General features: G+C 39.4%; 1 long non-coding RNA gene across 3 annotated transcripts; it reads right to left on the bottom strand.

Annotated features, from left to right (window-relative positions):
- Window positions 1–4,287: 4,287 nt before the first annotated feature.
- Window positions 4,288–9,090, bottom strand: LOC121051018. Of its 3 annotated transcripts, XR_005804817.1 has the most exons (5): window positions 8,828–9,090; window positions 8,690–8,720; window positions 7,248–7,582; window positions 7,041–7,087; window positions 4,288–4,536 (listed from the first exon to the last, which is right to left on the bottom strand). It is a non-coding gene; the product is annotated as an uncharacterized LOC121051018 (long non-coding RNA). The 3 variants fall into 3 exon arrangements; XR_005804816.1 differs by having other exon boundaries at window positions 8,690–9,086; XR_005804818.1 differs by lacking the exon at window positions 8,690–8,720 and having other exon boundaries at window positions 8,828–9,086.
- Window positions 9,091–21,991: the final 12,901 nt, after the last annotated feature.

Genomic DNA, 21,991 nt, shown 5'->3' with positions numbered 1-21,991 from the left:
AATATAAGATCAAATGAAAGCCTAAGTAAGAGCACAGTTTGTCAAGGTCGGCAACTCCGCATGCAGCTTCACAAGACAAAATCCAATTTCAGCAGGTTCAGTAGATCCAAAAAGCCCACCATGCTAACAGCACAAAAGATGACCAACCAAACTATCACGTGTCCCCATCCTCCATGATGCAAAATACCATAAAGCCGAACAACAATAAAGAAAAGAATTGCAATTAAAGGAAATTTGATGAAGCTTGAAAAATGTTGGAACTAAAAAACCAAATTATTACAAATCAGTTCCAACTAGTTCATAGACTTCTTTTTTCTTTTCTTTTTTGGTATAAAACCCACTTCATAGGTATTGGTTGAAATCAAATATTTGTAAAATAATGAACTGTATCTATTTATTATTACCATACTATCCTATACTACTGTACTATAACACTAGGCCTGAAGTTTGGTGTGAGAAGATTCACCAACAATATAATATCCATAATGCTCTTTTAACTTAAAGGATAGAAACTAATAATAAAATCAAGTAAAATAAGATAAAAATTGCAGATAGAAGTGTGTAACAAATTAAGCAACTTTCACTTTCACCAATGTAACACATGCTAGGCTAATGTATCTATCTATACTATACCAAAAGCTTCACCAAATTGTGGATTGCTTATAATACTCTTCATAATCTTTTATAATTAAGTCAATTCTTGAGGTTAAATTTTTAAACTATCATATACGCCTTCACATAATATAAATATTAGCTGTATTTTTTATTTTGGCTTTGTCAAGCCCACTCGAAAAACTCTCGCATTCTTTCAGACACGGCTCAGTGCGTCGACCTCAGAGAGTCAGAGACTATCTTCCTCTCGTTCTCTCACACGCCGTCGATCTCTTTAATTCCAGATTTTCCTTCCACCCAGAAAAACTCTCTTACTCTGGATTTCTCAGACCTTTTCTAGTTAATTTCTTTGGATATTGTTCAATTTGATTTTCCAGATTTGGATCGGTAAGGTTCTTCAACACCTTTTCTTTCCGATTACCATCACTGCATTTCGGTTTTTCCTTTCGATTTTTGTGGTTTTGGTTGTACTTTTTTATTTTAGGATCAGACTATTATTGAAATCTAAGGCTTATTCATTTCTGGACAGTTTGAGTTTGAAAAAGCTGCGAATTAGGCTTCAATTTTGGACATTTGGTTTTTGTTATTGAATGCTGTATCAGAAGCTTACTTTTTTGAAGGGGAGTGGATTGATTGGTAGTGGAGATGTGGAATTGAATCAAGCTCTTCTAGTCTTTCGTTTTGTTTCCAAGTTCTTATTATAGTCTTCTTCTTCTGATTTTGCAGAGTAGGAGGTATGAAATTGGGAGCAAATTGGGATTGTGAATTTTTTAGGTTCAGTTAGGTTGTGAAAAATTGTCTTTTTGGGATTTCATTGTGGCAGCAATCATGGGTTTATTGATCTTATTGGTGTTTTTCTGGACTTCCCAGTGATATTTAAAAAACTGTGAATGAGCACTTTTTTTTAGTTGATGCAATTGTTGAGATTCTTCACTCATTTTTTTTTTTGGTTAAGAAGTCAAGCCCACCCAAGATTATAATCTTGGATCCACCACTGATATAATCCATGATATTTTAATATTTAAGGGGTATAAAAGTTTAGAAAAATTAATTTTAGCTAATAACACCTATTCTCTTAATAATAATATCAATAAGAAAAAATAAAACATCAAATATCATTTGATCTAGTGATATAAGTCTCCTCTTTATAAGTGGATGGTTGTGCGATAATAAATTAGTTGTTGTATTTGTATATGAGTTGTTTATTTAATAAAAAAAAAATTCGGTTGAACCGCGAACGGAACATTACAATCCCTCCCCTTACTACGTTTATAATTCAAAGTAAACATACCAAAGAAAGGCTTTCTTACCATTTTTTGTCTCGCTCCTTCCTCCCTTTATGATGTGTCACCATCACAACTATTAGACTTGAGAGATGTAAATATAGTGTAGCAACAAATCAGATGTCGCTGATATCCTGAACAAAAGAAGATCGCTTGATAGACAATTTTTCCAACTAATTCAACAGTTCTTCCATGAGAAATAATTCTATTGAAAATACCAAAAATGGAAGCGAACCTTTAGTTGTAGGGATTATTTCTCCACAGGAGTTGCAGCACACGAAGAAGGGAGAGCGATGTTGCTCCACCAGGCATTTGGTCTTGCCAAAATGGATAAAACACAGTACGTGGGAGTGGGTGAGGAAAGTGTTTATCCGTCTCAGGAACATTTAATCCTCTCACAGCAATTAAGGTTCAGAACTCAAAATTGACCCAATAAGACAACTTTGAGGGCACGGATTAAATTGACTGGGACTAATGATCGAGCAAGCCACAAAATCTAATTGGAGTTGTCAAAGGTTATTGAACTTTGAAACAGCAGGGCTTGTGGTGGAGGGAAAAAAATCGCTGTTTTATTGGTGAGACAAGAGGGCCTCAGATGCTGCAGAAAGTTTATGTCCGTGTTCAATTCATTGATTGAAGCACAGTCTGCTTCTATTTATACATACAAGTGTATCAAATGGTGCTGTTCTAAACAACCAACTCTAATTCAAAGCTATCTAGACAAACTAAACAGAAGATCAAAGACCAGTACGAGATTCGATACGGGTACATGTAGATAAGATGGAGTAAAGATATAATCAGTAGGATTATTGGAGCTGAAGAGGATGGGGAGAATTGATTTTGAATTTCAATTCAATATTTGCCCAACTACAATGGCTTCAAGCCTTCAGGATCGTCGTTCACATATACCAATTGCCACCATGCAAAAATCTTGGTTCATGCCGAGTTTCTCGTCGTTCATGCTGATTTTCTTGTCTCGTCGTTCATTCCTAAATATGCCCGTCTCATGTCTCTGGCTCTACTCAAGTTTCAATAATATATTAACATCAACCATTTCTGTATCTCATTGATGGGAGAGGATTCTCTCCTAAAGCAAGGTAAAACACCTGAGTTACCTAAGCTTTCAACCACGTAATGACGTGTAAAAACATCTAACGATTTACATAGTGCCACGTATTGACTCTCCCTACTCTTATCTCTCTCTCTCTCTCTCTCTCTCTCTAACCCATAGAACCACCGCCCTCAGAACCCATAGAACCCTAAAGTTACAGATTTGAGCTACCCCGAAGCTTTTTAGATTTGGAACTGTGGAAGGTCGGTCAACTAAAGGTTCCTAAAGTCATTGCAGTCACCTTGCAGACCTTCAACGTCAGAGACTCTAAATACTGTGGAGTATTTTCAAATGTGAAGTCTAGAATCGGTGATACGAGATTTTGAAACATTGAAAAACACTAATCCGGTTAATCCCGAAATCAACTCCAAGATTTTATCTCTTGGGTTGCAGTTTGGGAAATATTAAATAGCGTCAAGGATGAAAAATCCCTTATAATCTTTATTCTACCCCTCTCACGTCAATCCTCCATGGCATATTACTGAGGACTTCAAGAAGGTTGATAGCTTTTGAAATCGACTGATTATAGAAGCAGCAAATTGATAGCTTTTATAATCTATGGATTATAGAAGCAGCAAAGTCTCTGCTCGTATAATCTGCATAGGGAAGTAGGAACTTGAAAATAAATTGATTCATTCCATCTTACCAGACAGCTCAACCTGCTTAAATTAAGAAATAATCAGCTTGTTTATGAAGCAAAGCTGCCCCAAACTAGGCCTTTACATATCTTGCTAGAGTCGGTGTGTGCCTCTTCATAGCTTCCCTGTACACCTTGGCCATAAGTCCTATAAAATATGTCTACGGAACTCATACATGCATAACAGAAGATATGCCAGTGAAAAGGGGGAGCACATATCAACCAGACTCCTTACACCGTGGTCATTACTAAGATTGAATTATTATTCGTGATAAAACTAAGATGCACTATGTTCACAGAAGATGTGCCAGAGAGAAAACAGGTGGTCTGCAGCTTTCTATTCTTGCTATTTGGACAGCAATTGGTCAAAAACCGCAATTGACAAGCTTCACAAACGGGTTAAGAGACCAAAGTTAGGGGAAAGAGCAGGAATAAGCCTGAAAACTGGATACCAAATAGTCCCCGACACAAAGCTTAGCCAAAACAAACCCTCAGGATGTGGACAATACCGAAATATTAAAGAATAAGAGTAAACCTATCGAAACCAGCACAGCCATATCATGTATTGATCGAGCAATCCATTTATTAGAAGGGACATATACAGGAACTCTGGAACAAATGTGTCAAGTAAAGTCGAAATGACATGGAAGCAAACACTCAGGATGTTGATAAATTGGTTCATTTAACCAAAAGGACATCTCATTGAAATACATTAAAAGTCGTCAACAGACCACAGTATGTTCACCATCCAAATCCTAGCAGCTTGTATTTCAATTAATAACATAACAAAAACTGCATGTATAGCCGTTCAATAATCATGAGTAATGACTCCCTCTGGTCCATTCAATCCAGTGCGCCTGTCAGTCCCAATTGTCAAGTTACAGGTGCAGAACCTGAGAGAAGGAAAAAAAAAATCATTTGTCAAGAATTTCCGCTAAAACAGTGGCATTGATAGCGAGCAAGTTAGGAAAAACAAAACGGTTCAGCAATATGCAAAACATGTTTAGAAGCAATACCATATCCATGTCAGCAGAATTTCCTAATACCACTTGTTGCATTGACATATTATATGTATATAACAGGTCCTGGAACATTGATATACCAGACACATGCTTTGGACAAAATTAAACATCTTTAAAGGTCCAAGTACAGTGGCAACTCACAAATCTGATACTTGAGTTTTTCAAGTAGTTGCACATTATGCCTCCATCAGTATGTTCATCATAATTAAAAAGGTCAACATCCATAACCACAAAATTAAACTTGGTCAATAACCCCAACAAAAAAATAAATATTTATCATTCATCCGTACTACATCCAAACAAGCCAATGCCTCTACCCAAATGTCTAACTAGAGCTGGAAAGAGAAAATGAGTCATCAGTTGATTAAACCATATATTAGCCTAGGAGGGAAGAAAACTATCTGCATGCCTTCCAATTTATTTCACATAAATCATATATACGGAGTCTCAATGGGAAGAAGTATCATTTATGAACTTCCATATAGAGAATTAACAGCAATTGTTGCAGTAAACTTATTGGGAGGAATAATACACAAGTTTAGGATAACAATTAACCAATTTAATGTTTGAGTTTTATTTGTTTTTTTGTTTTTGTTTTTTGTTTTTTTTTGTTTTTTAATTTGTTCATCATTTGTTGCTTTTAAGCTAAATGAAATGTTGGACTACTACCACATGTTATCAACCATACATATATTTAATAACTACAGCAGTTAGCCTGGCTTTTTTCTCACTCTGCCCATTTTATCTATGGCAATTCTTCTTCAATTTGTGTTAGAGTGAATGACTAGTGCAGTAATACTAGTACCATACCTCAGGAAAGTACATCTACAATCACCTTCTTAGTCAGATTTACTTCATGTAAATAAGAAAAAATTTATACAGGCTAATCTAACACTCTTTTTTCTTTAAGTCAACAATCAATTTATATATAGGCAGATTTTTAGTTCCTCCATTTGGAGAAATATGGATCAAGATTATTAGTAGAGAAGGCAGTAGGCATGACTAATTTATGCTGCATGATAGATATATCCCGATATTATGTTGTTGAGCAGTTGCTGGACAGTGGAGTCTATTTAGAATTGGAAGTCCTACAAAGTGTAAGACAAAACACCCATAAAGCATGGAGTGGCAGAAAGTTACATATACATGACAGTCAAAGTGTTTGTTTCTGTTTTCTTTGCTCATGTTCCATAAAAACTATGACATTATCTTGATGAACAAGTCAGAATTACTGATTTATGTGTTCTAATTCTTGGTCAAAATACTATAAAGTGTACATACTGTGATTTGTAGAGATGTTTTTCCTATATGAGAAATTCTTTTGGGACTGGAAACAAAGAGCAGCTCCAGGGAACAAGTAGAAGAACAGAACTCAACAAAAAAGATAAAACCAAGAAAAATGAAGATGAACACCAAGACAGACATTATCAAGTTTGAGTCTTCGGTCAATACAATTCAACTCCAATCACAATGATAAGACTCAATGATGTGTATGTAAGCTTCAACTGTATAACCGAACATAAACTCTTTGAAGTATTGGATCTACGGCTACATGTATGACTGAGATCACCTTGTATCTAGTTGACTTATGAGCTGCCTAAGCAACATATTAGTAGAAATTAAAATTGAGAAAATGTATGGAAGTTACAGTAGATAGCCTGATTTTTTGCTCACAATTCTTTTTCTTCTCTTTTAATTACTTGTATCCATTTCTTTTGTTACTGCGAATGAAAGATTAAGTTCAGCTAGCAAGACCACAGCAGAGGAGATCATTTTCTAACGACAGATAATTACAATTAGAGAGAGGTCAAGTCTTAGAGTAGAAGAAGTCTTCTTCAAGCCTAACTTGAGAAAACCTTTTACCTCAGGACATGTACAAAAAACCTATTGCATTTGGTATTTTAAGGTTAGTCTCACTGCTTCTGCACAAGATCAGAACATCTTTTTCCTTTCTGCTCCTTCTTTTATTCATACTGTAATTTATGCTGAAAAGCATGTACCCTGAGTTTGTGCTCAATTTCCAATAAAGTTTTAACCTCATTCAACTCAAAAAAAAAAAAAAAAAGGTTAGTCTCACTGCTATCTTAAATGTACCATTCCACCTTTTTGAGAAATGAAGGTGATCAAGAATTTGAATCCATCGTGTTTGTTGAGGGAGATAATTTACTGCTTGTAAACAAGAAATAGTTAAGAAATTAAGAGTTTGAACATCAATGTAGACGAGTAGGGAGACAATGTAAACATCGTGTTTGCCATCTTAAGAGTTTGAACAACAATGTAAACAAGTAGGGAGATTTTATTGATGACAAAAAAAAAAATCACAACAACATAATGCAGTAATGAAATGATACAGGTAATTGTGTTAGATTACATACCCCTAAAGCACTTCAAATACTTCTTCATGAATCTAATAAACCCAAAGCTGCAGGATAACAAATTGTGGGATTATATCTTTGCTCATGTTCCATAAAAAACTGAGACAATATCTTGACAGCATGATCACAAAAATCAAAACGTTATGGGTTTCAATGAGCATCTGCAACTAGACACCTGCATTCAATCATCAAGCAAGTAATTCTTACTTTTGATTGTGCGTCAGTTGGAGAGGTGCAATGGAAGTTGTTGGTGGGCTGTGATAATGGCAGGGAGCTGGTCCTCGAGCTTTCGTTGGAGGAGAGTGCACAAATATTGCTCCAACATCACTGGAATCACCATACCCGGTAGCTAATCGTCGGTTGCTCATCGTTTTGTGCTGATCATTTAGGATTTCGCGTGGAGGGGACAGAAACAAACTCAGATCATCCTTCGGTTGCTCATCGTTTTTTTTTTTTTTTTTTTGAGTGCTTCTATTCATACCTCCACATTTGGTATATGGATCTCTCTAAATTTTTGTAAACTTTTTTGTCCCATTTTGTCCCTACAAAGAACAGAAGATAAAAATAAAACAAAAAACAAAAAACAAAAACAAACAAAGAGAAAAGCAAAAAACTGGAACCAAGCCCGTAATGTTCCTTCTTCTTCCTCGCTCTTTCTCTTTTTGGTGGGTGTGGAGATTTCAAGGATAGAATTTGGTCTTAGCTCTGGGAATATAAGATTTCAAGTTCTGCCGTTTGATTTGTAACCTTGCTTGATTTAATTCTATGCTGTCATTTAACTTGTGTTTTGATTTGATATTTCTATCGTCCCTAGTTTATTAGCTAAGTTTATTGACTAGGTTTTATACCATATTATAGTATGTTGTTTTAACAATTGCAATACTATACATCATTCTAAGTCTGCAAATCTTGGAAACACTTGCCATAGTTAATTAACTACTACCTTCCCAAGTTCCCATCAATCACAATAGAGACAGAATGAGAGAGAAGAAACAAAGAGATCAAGAAAAAGTAAGGAGAAACAATTCAGGGAGACGAAGATAGAGTTGAGTAAGTTGGGGTGCTTTTTATATTTCAGTTTTATATGAGACCAAAATGAAATATAATTTTTTATAAAAATTTAGAGAGGTTTATGTATTAAATGTGAAGGTATGAATAAAAGCACTATATTTTTTTTAATCTGAAACAAACATGGAAAGATAGAACGAAATCTGACACAATATTATGAGATATTATGAGGTAAAATAGAAAAGAAAGTGTTGACCCTAAAAAAAAAAAGAAAAAAAAAAAAGAAAGTGTCTTAGGGGGACACGTGTAAGAACAAGAGATATGATGGCATAATGATGACTGACGTCCTCCGTCGTTCGGGGCCTGTAATCTTTTGGGAATTTGAGATTTGGGCTGAACCGGGCTAATGACCTCTGATTCCATAACAGCTGAAAGAAACACCCCAGTCGGAAGATCCAACTAATTTTCAGTCTCTTGTACCAAAAAAAAAAAAAAAAAAAACCTAGATTTGGTTTTCACCTTCACCGTCTGCGAAAATCTACATCAGTATTGCATCATTGCATGATTTGGTACGTACTTCAAATATCGGGTTCCCCTAAATTTGAACTTCTGAAGGAAAAAATTAAAAAAACAGAGACTACCTCTAATCGCCATCATTATGATTCGATCACGCTGGGGAATCCTCAGGCAGAAATGTGGAACCCAATTACAAAAATAAGAAATTAAAATAAATATTGGCTAAAAAATAAAAGGACGAGAGTACGAGAGTATCAACAAACCCATTTGGAAGAATCTCGTCTGAAGAATGAAACTTGCATGGCATTTCGACAACAATGGCGGTTCGTCATATTTGCAGACTTTGGATATCATCTCTGTTTAGGTATAGGCAATGCTGCTGCCATTTAAAAGAAAAAAGGAAACGAAATAATTCAAGAAAGCCAGAAGAGAAAAACCAGTAAATTTTGAAGGAAAGAGAAGAGAGATGTATGGGAAACATGACATTTACAGAGTACCTTCAGGAGTTATATATTTGATTTATTTATTTATTTTATGATTCAAAAAGTGTTATGTTAAGGAAATGGGGAAAGGTACTCGGCTGAAAATGCCAGCAGAAAAGGATAAATGTCCGGAAAATGGGCCCGTTTTGTAGTTCATGCTGGCCTCTTGTTCCCTATTTTAGGCCATTACGCCATTGCGTCTCGAACCAAAAGAATAAAAGATGACTGGGAAGAAAATAACCCACATTGAAGACAACTTTTCCCGATTCTTAAAATCATAATATATGCACATTCTGCAAAACTGACCTTTTGAGGATTTGAAGCAGGCCTCCGACTAATAAGGTCAACGAGAAAAAAAGCGATCGAATCCACTTCCTTTAGAAAAGTGGCGGTTGGATAATATTAAATATAATTTAGAAAATAGTGTTCCTCTTAACTAGCAGAGTAGCAGATGATAAGATCATAGGAATCAAATTCACGATTGGCTAGTGATTAGTCAATGATATCAGAGCAAATGCACTGCATTGATCTTGGACGTCCAAGACCAGCCAAAATGGTAAAATATAAAAAACACTGCTTGCACCGCAAGCTTTTTGGACGATCAGAGGAGTTCTGACCAAGCCCAATGGCAATTATTGGACTTTCACTTGGTCGACCAATCATGGGCACATGGGCTTCACTATGTAATTGTATATATTAAAATCAGTTGCTTTTGTTCAACTTTTGTTCAACGGCTATATTTGACCCACTATGTAATTATGCATACATGGTTTTTACCAAGAATACAACCATTGGATTACATCTATAAAAAAACAACCTTTGGATTAAATAGTGAATGATTGAGAGGCATTGATCTTGCCTCTTTGGGGTGCATGAAAAAATTGGGAGGCAAAGGCAATATCAGTGAATAGTGCACAAATGGGAGGCAAGACCTTGCCTTTTGCCTTTGCCTATTGACTCTTTGGGTGCATTTGCTCTTAGTCTTTGTAATCGGTAGCTGAGCTATGCATAATCAATTTCAATTAACATTAATCGGTAATTGCTGGAAACAGATTCTATGCATTGTTCTATGCACTAACACTGACGCGCGTGAGCAATACGCGCCTATTATAATAATAAAAACATGTAATATCAGTCATTCAGGTAACCCACACGTCCATTGTTAATAAATGTGTATTGGCGGTCAATGTTAACAGTTAAAACAAATCTTCTTCTTCTGGAGCAGTCGTCATCATAGTCGAGTATGACACGAGCCAAATCAGGGAGTGCTTGTTTGGCTCGCAAATCTAGGCCATCCATAGCCCCTTGTACGGCTCGTCGTTCTCGCCTCTCTTCCTATTGGCCGCCGCTTCTTATTGACCGTCCATTCTTCTGTTCTGGGTCTAAGCTTTCAGGTATGAAAAAGTGAACTAGACAGGGATTGATAGAGGTTGAAGATGAAAAAAGATGAAGGTGAATGGTTTTTGGGGAAGAGAGGGAAGGAAGGGGTTGCATGCTACTTGGCCACTAAGATTGTCATTTGGGACGCCTCTGAAACCCAACAAAGGAGAGAAATTTGAAATTAAATCCCCTTAGAAAATCCAAATTCACTGACACAATCACCAATTTCTCTTTTCTTTTATTTCTTTTTTTAGGAGATTTTTCCGTATTAGTGATGGTTACTGATTAGTCAGATTCAGGAGTTTTATCTCATTAGAAAAAAATAGGGTAAAAGATCAAGATAAAACAATAATTATAAAAATCTCATAATATAAATGAAATATCACTCAATGGTGGAGGTAGTAGAGGAAGTCGTGGCAGCGGTGTGGTGCGCTGTGGCAGCGGTGATCTAGGTTTTTTGGATTTTTGATTTTTGGGATTTCAGGGTTAGGGCATCATGCTGATAACGTGATATAGGAAAATTGAAATTTGGAGAGAATTGAGTCGTGTTTTCATTGATAATAGGGGCCTCTTTATATAGAGGATTACAAGCATAGAATCCAAGTTGTACATGCAAAGGTAATCGTACAATGATTGGATATTTACGAATATCTCTGAGAATATCTCTAACATTAACCCTATCACAACTTGCACAAGTAATCTAGAGTTTGGGCCAGACACATATTCTGGATTTACTTGAACACTCCCCCTTGTGTCGCCCAAACGTGGTGCTCATCTCGTTGCCTCGTCAAAAATCTTGCTGAGTAACAAAAACCCAGTGGGACAAAAATAACCTTGGTCAAAGGAGAAAAAGAGTACAACACACCCTTCACGTTTCGAGACCATACATGTAGACTTTTCTCCCTGATGTCTGCATCTCCCCCTGATGACTACGGTCATAGGAGTTCGGATAACTTCCGCAAACGATGCTACCAACATGTTTCTTGAAGGTGGAATTATGTGATGACTTAGTAACAAGTCTGCCATACTGTCCTCAGATCGAACCTAGTTCACTTTGATCTTGAGGAGAGTCTGTTGTTGCTGATTATGCTTGGTGTCGTCGCTTTTGATGTAGCCTTGCTTCATTTGTTCAATGCAAGCGACATTATCCTCATAAATGCTCGTAGGCTCATCTGTGGTAGACTTCAAACCACAATTGCTTCGAACATGCGTAATTATGGATCCAATCCATAAACATTCACTAACAACTTCATGAAGAGCAATAATCTCTGCATGGTTCGAAGATATAGCGACAATGGTCTGTTTTGTAGACCTTTAAGATATCACGGTCTTACCCATGGTGAGCACATAATCAGTTTGGGAACGACCTTTGTGTGGGTCAGAGAGGTACTCAGCATCAGCAAAACCTTCCAAAACACTAATGTTGTTTTGGGATAGGGATAGAGAACGTAGGCCAGTGTTGGCGGCTTTTATGGTGTATGATGGGTCTAAATCCATCATCTCTCTGTAGGGATAGAACAAGTCCATATCAATCGTACATATCAAGTATCGAAAGATATCTTTTACACCAGTTCAATGGCGTCACGTTGGCGCAGAGCTATATTTAGCAAAGAAGTTCACTACAAATGAGATGTCTTGTCTTATGCATTGGGGTAAGTACAATAATGCTCCTAGTGTACTAAAGTAGCTACTTCTGCCTCTAGAATATCTTCGTCCTCATCCTTCGAACGAAGAGCATCCTTTTCAGGATCAAGACTACAAATGATCATGGGTGTGCTTGAAGGCTTGACCTTGTCAAAACGCCTAAGAATCTATCAACACGATGCTTAATTTTCAAACCAAGACATAATCGTGTTCTCCTAAGATCCTAAAACTCGGATTTCAAGTGTTCAGCAGTTTCTCTTAACTCTTTAAAGGCTTCCAAAGAAGATCATGTCCAACATGAACAGCGATAAAATCTGGAACTTGTCGTGAAAATGCGCGGGCATATCTCTTTCCAATCAAGTAGTCACTTTAGTGAGTGTTTTCAACCTTATTGCAAACGTGCTCCGTGGTCTAGAAACACTTGACTTGTGTATATGAAGTTCACCATGAACCTTCATGTATATTCTGTATCTAGATCCCCATAGAGATACGTAATGACCACATTCGTAAGCTGCATGTTCAGTTATTCAGAAACTACCAAACTGACAAGGTAGTGGAATGTAATAACATCCATTACGAGAGAATATGTCTCATCATAAACGATTCCGGGGTGTTTTGTGAGAAGTCTTGCTCCATAAGGCGAGATTACCATCTCCTTTTCTCATCACGCTTTCTAATGAAGACCCATTAGTCAATAGGTTTTATGTAGGAGGTGTTGGCATCAGTGGCTCGAAAAACCTTCCTCTTCGTTAGAAAATCCAACTTAACCTAGATCGCATCTTTCCATTTAGGCCAAATTTCTCTACGTTGGCATTTATTCATCAACGGAGCGTGGTTCTATATCATTGGACTCAACAAACTCATGCGTAATGAAATGTGCGACTACATCATTAATCATGATGGAGTTTCTATCCCACGTCTCATGTACACTAGTTTAATTATCAGAGAGTTCTAAATTCTCAGGAATAGGTTCTGATGTTGAGGTGTCCCCCAATGATAACCATAGTTCGGAAGGTTCTCATGAGACTGATTTTGAGTGTCGATGATCAAAGAATTGAGTTATGCCAAAGTATCCTTCGAACCCACGGGCCTCCCACGCATCCTAGCGGGGGCTATGGCTTGTAATGCCAGAGTGCCACTCTTTATGGCGTTGGTGCCGTGCTTGCCTTCGTGTAGGGTGACGCTACATCTTCTCATAGGCATGTCTATCCTTTCAGGCATATTTGCAGTAGATATGTGTGATCTCGTCACTTTAGCGGGGATTGAGATGAGACATAGTGGAGACAGAGAGATTTTTAATGAATTCCTTTAAAATGAGGATTTCATGATGACTTTTTAATCAAAAATTGTAGGATTAAATTTAGTTTATTAAAAAAAAAAAAACCACGACAATTCTTGTTATTCCTGCTGAACATCTGTGTTCATATCTCACCCTAATGACAGGAAGATTGTCTCATCAAAGTAACAATCCACAAATCTAGCGGTGAGGAGATCGCCTTGCAAGGGCATTAAGTGGCGGACGATTTGTTGGTGTCTCAAATCCAACTTAGTTGCCCGTTCATCTATAAGGACTCATTATAGTGCGTTGTGGCAGCGCAATTGGCACATAAATGACACACTCAAATATGCGTAAGTATGAGATACTTGTACCCAGTGACTAGCTGTAATGCCGAGATTGTTTGAGTAGCAGTGGGTCATAAATAAATTAGCATAACTGTATGCGATATTGCATCACCTCAAGCAGATATAAGGAGATTGGTGCGCATTACCAATGTCTGAGCTACCATCGTAGTCGTTTCCTCGAGACCATTTGGATGTGTACATGAGAATATGGTGTCCAACATCAGTTCCAGTGATATGCAATAATCATCAAAGACTTTCGATGTAAACTCTCTAGCATTATCAAGTCCGATTGACTGAATGGGATGATCTGGGGAGTGTGGCCGTAGTCATATGATATGTGCTAGGAGTGTAGTATAAGCAGCATGACAAATGGAGAATGGCACAACATGTGACCAGCATGTTTGCTTGTCAACCAATATCATGAAATATTTAAACGTCCGCAAGTTGGTTGAATCAGTCCATAGAATCCCCTCGGATTCTATGTAAGAACAAAATGAGGATTTTCGTATCTTTTGCATAGGACGGTCTTGGTCCTAATTTCCATAAGAAACAGACTTTGCAAAATGAACGAGGGGCCTTGGAAGCAACTAATAAGGATTTTGGTTGGGCCTGAGCGTCTAAAGCACTATTCGAAGCAAAATTTGTGACTACATCACCAATCATGACATCATAACCATGGAAAGTGGCATCATGGCCATAGGAATTGGCATCTATGGTGTCATGACCATGGGTGCCCCCTACTATGCCATCATTAAGGGGAACGATGGCGGCCCTAGTGTAACGCCCCAAACTGCACCTCACCAGCTTGAGCACGTCACAGTGCTGCAAGACCTGAAACATAAACTGATGATTCGATTTACATTCCAGAAACCCGCATGGCATTTTATTGAATAATTTTTCTTATGCAGCACATCAAAAACGTTTAAAATAATTTTGAGGTGAAAACTTTAAAACTTTTATTTCAAATATTTGTTCATCTAAAGCTTGAGTAAATAAAGAATCGAGAAATAATCGACATATCTGAGTATCGAATTTAGAATAAATGATCATTCAACAACTTCTGAGGTAACACTAAACAATCAAGAAATGGAATTAAACTTCGGAACCTGTTTCCATTACAACCATTTACCGAAGATGACTCCGCTCACTCGCTCCGTTCGTCAATCCCGTCACCAGTGCACAGTACCTGCATCCAATGTTCTAAAACTTAGCCGCCTAAGCTGCGCCTAGGCGCTGGGCGGCAGTTCTCCGACTCGCCTAATACCAAATCGGAGCTGTTGGGCAGACTGGGATTAGGCGGCATAGGTGGGCTGCTAGGCGCCTGGGCGGGAATGGTTGGGCGTTAGGTGGGGGTGGTTGGGCAGTAGGCGGTCTTTCTAGGAGGATTTGCAGGTAATTTCATGGAGCTTAACGGCTTGAGGAGAAAGAGAGAAAGTGAAGGAGTCAGCTCTGATCGGAGTAGTATAAAAACCACGACGTTAAAATTGATCGTCATCGCAGCCTTCGTTCTTGTTTCTAGTTGTTTTGTGTGGTAATTGATTGAACGATAAAGAAATTGAAGAAAAACCGATTAAGAGAGATGAGAGAGAATATGGAGGTGGTGGCTACTGGTTTACTGGTTTTGTAAATGAGAGGACGAAGAAGAGAGAGGAATGAAAAATTGAAAACAAAGGGTTTGGTTTCAAAATTTCAATCCTCACACCCCCCCCCCCCCCCCCAAAAAAAAAAAAAAAAACCACACCTTCTTGCTGTATAAAGTTTGTATTCAAGTTTAATTTATGTAGTTTTATACTTGATTTCGAGATTTATTTATTATTCTATTTTTCCTTTGCAGAGTTTATGCAAAAAAATCAAGGCTCCATTTTTTGGCCGTTGTTCCTTTGTCTATTTTTTGCTACTGTCTTGATCCATTACTTTTATTCAAGTACAAAGGGTAAAGTTTTATTATGTGCTTTTCGTATTCAATTTATAGTTTGTGTAACCATGGTGATGTTGAATTGTCTAACTGTCTTCATTTGATTGTGTAGATTCTGTGAACAGCGTGCTATTGAATTTTCCAACTGCTATAGATTCAGGTATGGCAGAAAAGAGTGGAAAAATGAAAATGAAGACATACTTACAAGTTGATAATGGAGAAGGTCAAGATACTAAAAAAGAAACACACAGAGTGTGTAATGACCAAACTATTGGTGCTGTTTCTAATAAAGACACAAGTTATGAACTTAGATCAAGAAGATGGAAACGAAGTAAGCATTTATTACCGCTTTTGTGATTAGTTATGTGTCTTAAAGTAAAATCACAGTATTGATCAATATGTAAAAGTGTGTTGACAAAGAATAATTCTTCAATACAGTGATGGCAGCAAACACTGAAAAACTAGAAGTGGAGATGGTTTCACAAGATGATCATGAAGAAAGAACAGATACTTAAAGAAAAAGACAGAGAATGTATAGTGATCAACCTCCTGCTACTGTTCTTAATATGAACAAAACATTGTCAAATTAGATCGAAGAGGTGGAAACAAAGTAAGCATGTATTATTAGTGTTACAATGTCTCTGTAATTGAATCATTCTGGTAAAATGTGTTTTCTGTCTCAACCTTAAATTTTGTTTTTATTTTGTGAATGGAGGGAGTGAATGGAGAAAGCCATGCTTGATAAATGTGAAGCATTGCTGGCCTCAGTAGCAGCTGTGCAGGTATAATAATGTGTCCATATGTTTAACAAAGTCAAAATACCTTACTTTTTTCAGCAACTTAGTCTTTAATTAGATTTTGAATTCTAGATTTTATATTCATCAATTGTAACTATGAATGACTAATGGGATCAATAATAAGATGTTTATTTCCATGAGGTGGAGCAGGGCTGATTCTATTATCCTAGAGGTCATGGATCTGATCAAGGTCTTTCTGAAACAGACCAAATTTTACATGTATTTTCTTCCTAAAAAGGGTCCAGTTGTTAACGCCACCCTTAATTTTTCTGGTTGCAGGGGTGGAGATCATGTGCAGTGACCACACTGAGTAGAGATGGTAGTGATTTGACAGCTACAACCATTGGTAAAGCACGTTGGCAGGAACTTGACCATGTTGTGGAAGAACTGGAGAAAATTGTTGTTGTCAATCTTCAGCACCGATCAATATCTCATTGGAAATGTGCAGAAATCATCACCAATATTAGAGAAGGTGTTGTACTGTGTTGTTTTGCCAATTACTTAGAAAGCATTCCATATTTTCTTTTGTTCTTTGGTTGATGACAAGTGTTGTTCAATTAATCAAACAGGGTTATCAGCTATATATGTATTTGAATCTGGTATTCATGTTTTGGTGCATTTTATATAAAATTTATTATTTGGCTTCTTTTGCTCCAAAAATAAAAATCTGGTATGCAAAATTGCATGCCAAGTTTTTTTTTTAATCAATGATATGCATTTTGAGACGGCACTGTTGCCGTCGCCAATGACCAACGGCGACGGCAATGTTGGCGTTGGTGGCGTCGCCATTGCTATTTGCGACGGCATAAAGACCGTCACCAAAGTTCATGCTACGGCCAAATTGCCATCGCAAATAGCAATGGCGACGCCACCAACGACATCGGTGACATTGTCGTCTCCTAGCCGTCGCCGTTGGTCATTGGCGACGGCAGTTTGGCTTTCGGCTATGGCCTTGCGCCGTGGCCAATTGAATTTTTTTTTTATAGTGTTGGGATTCAATGAGAGCTAGAATGTGCAAATGTACAATTACGAACTTAGAATCACAAGAAAATTTAGGCTTATAGTGAGTATGTGCAAGATGGAGTAGTGATTTGATTTTGGTTTTCGAAGATAGTTTTGAACCGAAAACAACTAAATACGCAAACGTAAACTAAATTTCTCTAAACTAAACTAGTGAATTAATATATGAAAGTTAGAATTTGGATTATCTACCACTAACCTCCCTTGCAAGTATTGATTCATTTCAATATGAATGATGTTAAATTAATTAACCAATCTCTCTCCTTGCATCTCTCTCAGGTATGACAAGGGACATACTCTTTTTGTGATATTAAGCAACCCTTAAGTGTATAAAGTTTGAAGATAAAGAACTCATGCAAACCAACCAAACTTATCTCTAAGTGATTATAATTCATGACCCCTACATGGACACCTAGTGTGCTTTCATACTTTAACATTCAAAAGTTATTATTTCAGTCTGATTCTGAAGTTACCAGCTTCAGTCAAACTAAGTGTTAACGTTTGGATCCTTTGGGGATCTAATTAACGATAAGTAAAGAGAGAGAGAGAGAGAGTGACACAAGATGTATAGTGGTTCATCTCCCGCCTTAGCGGGAAACTACGTCCACTTGAATGTTACACTAGTGTGTTGAGCCTTGCGGCCCAAAGGAGGATTACAAAGTGTGTAATGGGATGATGTTTGAGTGGGAGGAGGCATTCCTTTTATAGGTGAAGGAATGCTTCTCCTTTACATTTTCTTAGATGTGGGATGCAAAACCACTATTCTAGTCTAGAAAGCCTATTTGTGAGGGCAACTTGGCAAGACCGGAAAGGTGGCTTCCCGGCGACGGATTTGCGACTTCCGGATACCGTAGTGTAGCTTGAACATAGGGCTATAAGATGCAAGTAGCGGTTGGGCCTCACCATGGCTTGTGGGTGTCCCAAAAAGGGTGTTACTTATGCTTGGTGATATAGCAAACTAGTCTCACTAGTAGAGGTATCTACAAGTCCCCGAAGTCCCCAAGTAAGAGGAGCTTCTTGGTTGGAGAGTTATAATCATGAAGTCATCAAGCATAAGTAACCGGGCGGCACGGAGCCCCTACAAGTCCCCGAACTCCGTAAGCAAGAAGGGACTCGTTAACCTGCAAAACAAAGACAAAAAACAGGCATATGTAGGATGCTCGTTGCATTGGGCAACAAATGTGAGTTGCACTAATATGCGTTGGCATATATGAATGTAATAGTGCGCATATGGTCATGTGAGCAAATGAATTGCATATGATAAATGCGTGACGCGGGCAAGGAGACGAACGAGGTCGAGTTTGACTGGGTTATGCTCGCAAGATGCAAGTTGCATGAGCGCCGCGAAGGTATGCATTTGTTATTCATGAACGATGACCGCGCGTACGGTTGTGTTTGTTTGGTTGTCACTTGCATTAATAGAACGCGAAAAGAATTCAATTTGTCGCAAGCGACAAATGGTAGAAGAATTCAATGTTCCATTAACATGTGGTGTGTCGAGTAGACATGAGTGTAAAACTCGAGGATTACCGGGAAGGCATGAGCGGCAATCTCGGGGGTGCTGGGAAGGGATGAGCGGGAGCTCGTAAGCAGAACCTCGAGGGTTGCCGGGAAGGCATGAGCGGTAAGCTCGAGGGTGCCGGGAAGGCATGAGCGGACGCTCGGGGTTGCCGGGAAGGCATGAGCGGACGCTCGGGGTTGCCGGGAAGGCATGAACGGAAGCTCGTGGGTTGCCGGGAAGGCATGAGCGAGCGCTCCTGGGTTGCCGGGAAGGCATGAGCGAGCGCTCGCGGGTTGCCGGGAAGGCATGAGCGAGCGCTCGGGGGTGCTGGGAAGGCATGAGCGGTAAGCTCGGGGGTGCCGGGAAGGCATGAGCGGGAAGCTCGTGGGTTGCCGGGAAGGCATGAGCGGGAAGCTCGCAGGTGCCGGGAAGGCATGAGCGCAAACTCGAGGGTGCCGGGAAGGCATGAGCAGTAAGCTCGTGAGCGGAAGCTCAAGGGTGCCACGAAGGGGTGAGCGGAAGCTCAAGAGTGCCGCGAAGGCGTGAGCGGTAAGCTCGCGAAGGGAAAGCTCGTGAGCGGAAGCTCAAGGGTGCCGCGAAGGAGTGACCGGTAAGCTCGTGAGCGGAAGCTCAAGGGTGCCGCGAAGGTGTGAGCGGTAAGCTCGCGAGCGGAAGCTCAAGGGTGCCGCGAAGGCGTGAGCGGTAAGCTCGTGAGGGGAAAGCTCGTGAGTTGAAGCCCAAGGGTGTCACGAAGGCGTGAGCGGTAAGCTCGTGAGCGGAAGCTCAAGGGTGCCGCGAAGGCGTAAGCGGTAAGCTCGCGAGACGAAAGCTCGCGAGACGAAAGCTCGTGAGTGGAAGCTCAAGGGTGCCGCGAAGGCATGAGCGGTAAGCTCGTGAGCGGAAGCTCAAGGGTGCCACTGAGTCTAGAGCATGACAGCTCGGCGGTATCGCTGCGGTGAGAGCGTGAGAGCTCGAGGATGCCGCTGAGCCGAGAGCATGACATCTCGGCAGTACCGCTGCGGCGAGAGCTCGAGGATGCTGCTGAGGCTTTAACGGGTAGCTCGAAGGTGATGCCCCGAGGCATGAGCGTGACCGTTGCTAATTATGCTGGGCTGTATGTACAAGTCCCCGAAGTCCCCAGTCAAGGAGGGTGTTCTTGCGGGTTGATACCGAAGCGTAGCTTTGTGCCGTATATCAAGCATAATTAGTGCGAGTGTGTCGTCCATCTAGAATTGGTTGGAGCGAACACTTTTGCCCTTTCGGGTCGGCCCCTGCTAGGCCCGCCAGGGAGTCCCCCACTCCCCATCCATGACGGACCTCCGGATGGTCGGTAAATTGTTTGTTGAGGGGGAGCTGCACGGAGCAGAGGGTGTTGGGTAGCGAGCCCAATCTTTGGTACCCAAGCGTCGGGGTTAACTGCTGGATCAATGGCTGCCGTGGGCTATGTTAACTAGTCCCTTTACTATTTCTCGGAGGAGAAACTTGACTGCAATGCCGCGTAGCGGTCATTGTCATTATGAGTCGTTGCCTTACCGCCTGGCGGTGACCACAGACTCGTAAAGTTTGTACTTGTATGAAACATGACAAACAAATAGAGAAAGTAATAAAATTTTGTTTGAGTGACCCATATTTATTTAATTTTGCAATTAAATAGAAGCATGGCACATATGTATATAGCATGTACTTGACAAATAACATGCTTGATTATGATTGTAATATGAATTTCCGTTTGGCAATGAAATGTTAAAGAAACATTTTAACATGTCGGCAAGTGTATCGTGATTGAAGCAAGTGACATGTGACTATGTGCATAGCTATCAAATAGGCAAGTAGATGTACCAAAACCGTGGCATGCAAGATTTATGATGGGAAAGCTTTTGTTCATGCCTTGACTCCATTAAGATGGCATAATGAGAGTATGCATGGTGTATATGTGTAATCATAATTGGCGCATGACGAGTCATTGATGTACGTAGTCATAGATACAATAGCTGTATAGACTACTTTTTAGAAGAAGAGAAACTGAGAGAGTTTATTAGCTAAATAGCTAAGTGTGATGGCATGCTTAGACAGACCAGTGTGTCATGCTGTTGATAAACAGTAGCTCATATAGCAGTTCAGTTGCATAAATAGAAGCATGTGGCCTTCATATGTTCATATATATATATATATATATATATATATATATATATATCTCAAGAAGCAGATAAAGCTAGGGGCAGGAGGAGCTAATAAAATATGTAGCTATATAGGTAGATTGTCAGTGCCCATGACGTAGCCTAGATTGTTTAGGCAAGAGTACATGCATAATATCAAAGGCTCGGTGTTGCTGCATGACCAAGTTTGTGCACGCTTTTGACAAAACAAACAATATAGGCAGTATAGTCATTTATCATTTTAGAACAAAGATGCTAGGCATATATAATTATATATGTCAAATGGACAGGTGTAGGGATTGCATGACAATTATGCTTTTCATTATATCAGATCATCATGTGCAGCACATAAGTATTTGTGGCAAGTGGGGGCCAAGTGTCAAGCATTCCAGACTATTGATAAGAAATTGTTTCATGCTAGATGGAGGTCTCGGCACGTGGTTTTCTTATAAAGTTGAATAAGCGGATAGAGTACGAAGGAGAGGTACTTAGCTGTGTTGGTGGCTCTGACCGCCATCATAGAAACTCAGATTGGATGCTCAGAAAAGAACAGAAGATGAGTCTAGCGGTCACCGTAGCTGTGCTTGGCTGGGAATACTTCAGTGCCCGGAGCTGATCAGATTTGCTCGATGTTGATCAGAAATAGGTATGGGTGTCCAAAGTAAATCTAGGTGTGCTGGGTTCTATTATTTGCAGCGGGCATAGATGATGACCAGCGGATAAGCATGAGATTTGTTGCTAGCGGTGGTTTAGCGGAGGAAGCTCGGGTCAGCGGTGGTGGACACTTGAGCTCACTTGGAGCTCGGCGGAGACAGAGGAGCGGAGCCTTGTGCTCACTTGGAGCTCGGCGCAGACAGCAGTGATTGGACACTTGAGCTCAGCGGAAGATCGACTTTCGGCGGACACTCA

This window comes from Rosa chinensis, chromosome 1 (genome assembly GCF_002994745.2).
Source record: "Rosa chinensis cultivar Old Blush chromosome 1, RchiOBHm-V2, whole genome shotgun sequence".
Classification (NCBI taxonomy): Eukaryota; Viridiplantae; Streptophyta; class Magnoliopsida; order Rosales; family Rosaceae; genus Rosa; species Rosa chinensis.
This window is presented reverse-complemented; position numbering and strand designations above follow the sequence as displayed.